The following is a 7,796-nucleotide window of genomic DNA, read 5'->3' on the forward strand; positions in this document are numbered from 1 at the left end:
TTCGTATGTATACGCGTGGAGGAACGCATGCACATGTACGATACACATACGTGAGCTCGAAAATCATCGAAAAAATACTCGGCGAAAGCGGGGTTGCCGGTGTTTCGCCGTGGCGCCGCCGCCACCGCCGCCGCCGCCCCCCCCGGCCGTCGCCGCCGCGTTCCACCGTCATTTTCTTCTCCCCCCGGGATTTGTGTCGAGAGTATATGCAATTCTCTCTCGCTCTCTCGCTCTGTGCGTTGCTACGTTGCACGCTACGTTTTCAACACAGGCCAACTCGTCGGGAAATAGGAAATTTGAAATCGAAGCTCCACCGCCGCTTGCCGAGCCCACCCTCGTCCCTCTTTCTCCCGCATCACCCTTGATCATCGGTGGAGCTCCCGGGCCTGGCACCAGACCCGGGGGTGCGTCATCGAACTCGGGAAATAGAATGATTCCGCGTACCGCGCGCTCTTTGTTTCGCGGGTCTCGCCCCTTTTTTGATATTTTTTTTCCCGTTTTTTTATTTTTTTATTTTTTTTCAATTGCGAACAGAGAGCGGAAAGCCCCGCTCGACATCGTGAAATGATTAATCGGACAAAGAGAACTTTGCATGGAAAATAATTCGCTACGTTTTCATGAATATACGATCAGAATCGCATGCAGTTAATAGCAAATATAACGCTAATGTTTTGTACATCTTTTGTTGTATTTTTAAATTTATCAGAAATTCGTTATTTTAACGATAGAGATATGATGGAGAATCAATACCCGAAACGAAAACTTATTTATACAGGAAATCGGAGTAGTAAAAATCTCGTGAGAAAAGAATTCGACATATATTATACTTTCTATCGCCGCGAGAAGTTTCTTTCGACATGTTTGAGATTCGTTCCGTTACAGATTGACTATCGAGTCGTTGCAGACTACTTAATAAACTGTAAATTATAATGATAATATACATAACGATTGTCTAACAGTAGTTATTACGGTAGTCGCTATTATTACGGACACTTTCGTGTTTAACTGTTTTACCGTAATAAGCCGTGGCCGTTCTGAGAGTGACGGAGCGAGAGAGAGCTAAGCGATAGTAGGCAAGCAGAGATCCGCGCGAAAGTATGCATTACGCCGGCTAAGTTTTATAGCGGCCGCTGTTAGGTGGTGCCCCGCGCGCGCGCGCGAGGGCTGTTATTACAGAGTAACTTGTAAAACAGTTGCCTTTGGACATAATGTTATTTGCACGATATAGATTTATGTGCCAGTCACTGGAAAATTTATCGTATCGTTTATGAACTTCCGCTAAGCGGATGTACGGCGGATCTTCGTTCCGCGAGGAGGTCGGCATCCCCTCATTGGTTGCGTTCAGTAGAGCGAATAGCATTGCAACTGTTGTAAAATTCTTTAATATGACTGATCTTGCTCTTAGTTTTTCAGTTCTGAATTGAAATGTGTATAAAGCAATCGTGCTAAAGATGTTTTAGAAACAGTTGCGAAGCTGCTTTCTCTGCTGAACGCAGCCATTCTCTCGTATCGCGACCGACGCGATACGTTTGAGGGGGATTCTCCCGCTCCTTTCGGAGCACGGACATGGCGACGGCCTTCCTCTCGAGTGGCGATTTCGGAACGAAGATCGCGCGTACAGTAAAAGAATATATATATGTAGGCATGCAAAATTCGATATCCAGTTAGTTGCTTGGGTACTTACGTTTGGAACCGAACTAACTGAAACAAGGACATAAGGCTTCTCTTGGTAGCAACGACTTTTAGATCACATTTTTAGTTATTAAGAATTTTATCGTTTTTTTTCATTTTTCGCTTTTAAATTTACGTTTAAAATCTAAAGTTTCTCAAAACTTGTTAAAAATATACTTTAGTCATATCTTTACAATTTACTTTGTAGGCGTCTAAAGTGTTATCTTTTTGTTTCTTTCCCCCCTGTGTCTCTCGTTTGTTCCTTCGACAGTGTAGGTATACTCTTCTTCTTTAAGGCAATGCTTTTATTTCAATTTCGTTTCTTCTCTTTTTTTGGTGCTTTTTTTGCGTATTTTTCTTGATTTTCTGTATTTTCTCCTTTTTCTTCTTAATCGTCGTCTTTGTAATCGTCGTAATTTCGAAATCAGGATCGCTCGAAAGTGTGTTTTAGCTTCTCTAAATTATTTAAGTCCTTTCGGCAAAACTTAAGAGGAGTTGTTCAGACGTTGTGTTTCACAGACAGAAATCGGTGAGTGTTTCGGAAACGGCGAAATTAATTTTTCAATGAAATAATTATGACAACACACATAACAACACAGTGCGACGCGTCTGAAACAGAAAAGAAAAGGGGGCGCCGAACCCCCGTACGTCCTCGTTACGATCGATCCGCGGGATGACTTTGCGATCGACGATGGGTCCTATTCGCGGTCCGATTCCCCGCGAATGGATCCACCGATTGTCTCGAGATTGTTGTAGCGATTTGTTTTTTGTAATTTATTCTTTTCGATAGAGCGATATACGGTTACGGTAGTCGGAATTTCGAATTTCGTGATACGTTTGCGGAGAGGGACCGAGAAATATACGAGCGATTACAGAGTACATACATCGATTATGGCAGAGTTCAAGTGTGTTGAATAAATCGCGAGAGTAATTTGATTCAAAGTTAATTACTAATTCTGAGTTAAATATCCATATACAAAAAATAAAAAGTATAAAAAAATAAGATGAATAAAAATACAAAAATTTATAAAAGTAATTTAGAAAAAGAAAATTAAAAAAATTGGAACCCTTCCATAATTCTTTTAGCAAAGGATTGCTCAGAGTCACCCTTTGTGTGCTACTCGGTTTGTGCTACTAGCTGAAATGAAATTCCAAGTCAGATATTATCTAAGATATTGAAATAGAAATGCGATAAAATAAAAAGAAACTTTATCCATTTATGCATATTACCCCACGGATCTGGCATCATCGATAGTCGTACCCACCCTCGAGGCATCCCTCGAGTCTACATTGGCGTCAGTCTAAGACCATTCGAATCTCCCGCGTGACAAAAGGAAAAACCTTTGGTATAAGAAGGGGGCCACGTGACTCGAGGAACGAATGAGCGTCTTTGCCACCCCCGCCGCGACGTCCTCGCCCGCCCCCTCCACCTTCTCTCTTTCCCCTTCTAGAGAGGCGCGCGGCGTCGCTCCTTGCGCGGAGCGTGGTAAGACGCGTCGGGACGCTGGCTCCATCCTTCTCGCACCTTCGTAAGCTCCCTGTCTCACATCCTTTCTCCCTCTCCCTCTTTCTATCTTGCCGCGCTCTCTCCATCCTCGTGCTTTCCCGGACTTTTCTCCCCCACGTGCTCCTCGCGAGTCGGCAGTGTCTGCTGGCACGTCGCGGGGTGGCGATCTTGGAGTAGAAAGGGCTCTTCGGAGTCCGGTCTTGCTTCTCCACCTCCTTCTTCCTTACCGCCCTTTCTTACCGCCAATCTTCGTTTTCCTTTTCTCTCTTTCTGGAGAGACGTTCCTTACGTTTCCGAGTACGTATCACGTACGTCTCCGAAACGTATCGCCTCCTCGAGGGAAGCCCCGCGAGAAGCCGCCCCCCCAAGCCGTTCCCGGTCCCTCCTTTCCCGTACACGCGGACTTATACACGCGGCGCGAGCTCTTTCGCGTGATTCTCCGATTTCTCGCGTACGAGCACCTCCGCGATCGCGGCACGCGTTCCCGTCGAATCGTCACGGCACGGTCCGCCGCGTTTACACGGATATTTCCGTAGGATTTCGGTAACCTTTGATAGAGGCATTGCGAGCATCCCCGTGTCTGAGTAGCAACTGCGCCGTGGCCCCGTGCCGGGCACCCCCACCTCACCTCCTCGCCGCCTCTATTGCACCACACGCCGCCCGCCGCCTAAACCGTGCCGAAGCGAGCCACCAACCCTCTCTCGGACGCGCGCTGGCCCTCCACCCGCGCTCCATCTCGCTCTCTCACCGGTTCCCTGCCGCCACCGTTCGCGCTCTCGCACATTCGCCCGCACGCCCGTCCATCCGTCCGTTCGTCCGTCCATCCACCCGCTCCCGTTTGTCCTCTCTCTCTCTCTCTCTCTCTCTTTCCTCTCCTCTCCTCTCCTCTCTTTCGCGTTCTCTCGCACGGCCGTGTTTCGTCTCGCTTTCTCTTTCCGTCCGCTCGGACCACGAACCGGCGTTCGCTCGGTTACTCGGACGCGCGCCTTCCTCTTTCGCTGTCTTCCTCGCGCCACCCCGCCCGCGCCCAGCAGGGCGATGTGCGCTGTGTAGGATGCGCTGCGCTCCGTATTACTTGTGTGCGTTTGTGCGCTCTGCGCTCTGCGCGCGGCCGTGCCCAGCCCGGCGCGCGCGCGGCGCTGCGCGGCTAGGCGCACACCGAGGCGTCAGGTGGATGACGCCATGTACGTCGTGCAGACCGTTTGTAATGACGGTAACTGGCCAACGCCGTTCCTCTCTCAAATCCGGATAAGTTTTCATGGCCAGCGGCGCCGACCGCTACGAAAATGATCGCGTTGACACGTCCCACCTCGACAGAGGGTGCGAATGCGATTTGGATAATTTAGTTGCGGGAATAGGCGCGAAAACTAGCGCCTAATTTTTGCTTCGATGCCTCTCTCTCGCTCTCTTTCTCTCTCTCCCTCCCTCTCTCTCTCTATTTATCACGTTAATATGAGGTTAGAAAGGGTAGTTTTCTCTCAAAGATATAACGAAACTTTATAAATTTTGCAAGGTTCGTTATAGAGACGGATTAATCTCCATTGTTTTATTGTTAATTAAAGTTATTTTTTAACTCTAGAAACAATCTGAATTCTTGATAATTACTTGTGATAAATATCCGTAGTAGGCTGACGGTAATCCATTGTAGAAACTTCTTATTATTAAAGGGGAAGATGTCTTCTCAAATTTAGACGCGAGTTAACCGAGTAGTCAGTATCAAGTTGGGCATTCGTCGTTAGATCGATATTTTCGATACGTATATTTTCGAGGCTACTTAAGTCGCATCTACCGATGCGATCGTTATCGGTAGACACCTCGCAAAAAGGAACCAACGATGGTATTCCTTAAGGAACAACTTAACGATCGTGCTCGAGTATTCAATTATAGGTTTTACGCGATTTAACGATAGTTAAAGTAGCAGCCTTCGCAGTATCTCCAACACTCCATTCTAGGGGACATAGAACGGCTGATAAACGATGAGGGGTGGCTTCTCTGTCGCTACCCAATAACGATTTGGAGGCGTTATCGTGGCTTTACATCCCTTTGGCCCTGCCGTGACAGTAAGGTTAGCATGCCGTTGTTGCGTACACGCCAGAATAGAGTTCACGTTCATCGTGTATTTCGAATCGTGGCACTGACCACAGTACACCCCATAGTACTTTACAACAGGAAGATAGACGAGAAGATAGTATTATAAAAAGTGTCATGGAGCATCTATTTTTCTTTTTTTTTCAAGATTTTCAATCAAATATATAATTGAGCTTTTTTTAATAACGGAAAGTTTATGTTTCAGACACTTAGTATTTATTAGAAACCTTGATTAATATAATAATTTCTTTTAATCGCTAGGAAATATTTGTGAGACACTAATTGATTGATGATTTATTTTGAGTAATCTCAAGACAAAGAATTCCGTTAAGTAAATTATTTGGATATTTAATTCGAGAGGGCGACTTTTAATCTTTGGCGAAGCCCGACCTTCCTGGCATGTCGATCGGTTTACTCCGTCTTCGTCTCTCGCCTGCAATAACAATTTGGAGGCGTCCGTGCGGCTTTACATGCTTCGGTACCACCGTGACAATAAGGTTAACACAGCGGCATTGCGTACGCGACGTAACCGGGTACGTACACCATCGTATTTCGAATCCTAGCACTGACCGCAGCTCGCTCCATCGCGCTTCGACGGGGGTTGCTCGGCCGCCCCCAGGTCGGCGTGCCTCGCCTCTGGAAATTCTCCAGCGGCATTCCCTAGCGCGAGCCTTTCGTCGATAGAGAGGCTGGATCTTATTACGACCTGCAGACTACGCGTCGAGGTATGATTTCGTTGCATATGATGCAGGGATGCTCGAGATCGATCTGTTCCGAGGGCTGAAGCCGACGTTTTCAATTCGCTCTCGCCATGATTGTATTTTCAGCTGGCAAAACTTTTGCATCCATAAACAAAATGTTCAATAACGTAAAATGGAAAATCATATTTTCTGATTTTATCAACTGAATTACATGTCAATACGAACATTTTAATACGAGGACCACATAGTAATAAAATATAAAAATATAGTGATAAGAAATTCGTAAATGAAAAAAAAATATATATATATATACATAATAAAATTGTAGAGGCTAAAAAGATTTGCAGCTGGCATCGAATTTCAAACTATCGTCAGAGAGTTTTCTCGAAGCTCTCGTTTCTTTTTCATTTCCAAGGCATCAACCGCGACAAACGCTCCTTTCCCAAGGACACATCTCGAAGGGAGGAAACCGAGAAAGAAGGGTGGCCACGGTTGAAAAAGAGGGATCTCACTGACGATCCTTTCGTCTCCCTACCTACGTCTCCGGCGGTTCCTCGTAATTGTATCGATTGTCTTAGGGCGACACTACGATCGACCGTTACGCGCCACGAAAGGTGCACCGGTCCGCATACCGTCTCTCTTACCTCACGTTCCATCCCCCTTTCTTCGTTACGGGGGTAACCCGCTTTGTCGTTTCGCTTGATTGAAAAATAAAAATTCCTAACCGGATGAAAGTTTGACCTGGATCTTTTGTGGACGACGCGGTGAGAGGGGGTGAGCAAGGGGCAGCTCTCGCAGACACAATGCGCCGTCGAAATTTGCATATACGCGAACGGCCAACGACAGCATGTGGCGCATCGCATGGGCTACTTCTCTTTAGAGACAGGGGTATGTCTGAGGAGGGTCGATAAAAGAGAAAAATTGGATTTCGTCGCCTCTATTTCGTCGACGCGCACGCTACGTACCTCATCGGGGGTACAAAGAAGGACAAGGGCCGACGGAGGGCCCAGGTAGGTTGGTAGATAGGACTGGCTGACTCCGGGACAAGGGGATGAATCCATGTGTTTTTTCATCCCTTTTTAGCCGCCTCTCGTTGCGCCCCGACCCATCGCCCATCGGGCGAATCATAATAATGAGAGGAGAAAGACCGGTTGACCATCGGGCGGCCCGAGGGGCGATAAAACAATCGCGGTTCATTTTTTGCCGCGGCAGCTGCACTCAGCGCGGCATCGACCACGATTGTGCCGAGCACGACCCTTGGACATTGTACAGGGTAGATTTTCGATTTGTCGACGTATCGCCTTTCTCGCGCGGATTGTTTTGATAAGTTTTTCGCGACGTCGAGAAAAATAAAAGGGCTGGATTTAATAGAAGTCGCTTTAATTACGCTTATAACAGCAATGAATGTTGCAATTCAGATCAATTTCATTCAAGTATAATAAAATGAGAAAACTGTTGATTTAATTTAAACGACGCTTGCCTCGTCAAGGAAATCGATTCATCCATCTGTAAGAGGGACGAAGAGGCCCGGGAGAGGATCGAGAACATCCTCTCTCATCGGAGGGACGGCGATTCGTTGGACACCCTCTTGGCTAGTCGCCTAATGATCGGCGGAGAAATCGTGATGGCGAACGGGTAGAAAGAGATGGAGATAGACGGAGGGAGTTGTGGGAAGAGGTCGATGGTTGACGTCCTGGGTAATTAGTAAAAACAAAGGAGCTCGGCCAAGAGAAGGAATCGAGAAATGGTCGTCGGAGGCGAACATAAGAGACAAGCTGAAAGAGAAGCAGAAAATCGCGTCGGGTGGGGGAGGGGGGGGGGGGTGGGGG

This window comes from Trachymyrmex septentrionalis, unplaced genomic scaffold (genome assembly GCF_001594115.1).
Source record: "Trachymyrmex septentrionalis isolate Tsep2-gDNA-1 unplaced genomic scaffold, Tsep1.0 scaffold7, whole genome shotgun sequence".
In the NCBI taxonomy this organism is placed as follows: domain Eukaryota; kingdom Metazoa; phylum Arthropoda; class Insecta; order Hymenoptera; family Formicidae; genus Trachymyrmex; species Trachymyrmex septentrionalis.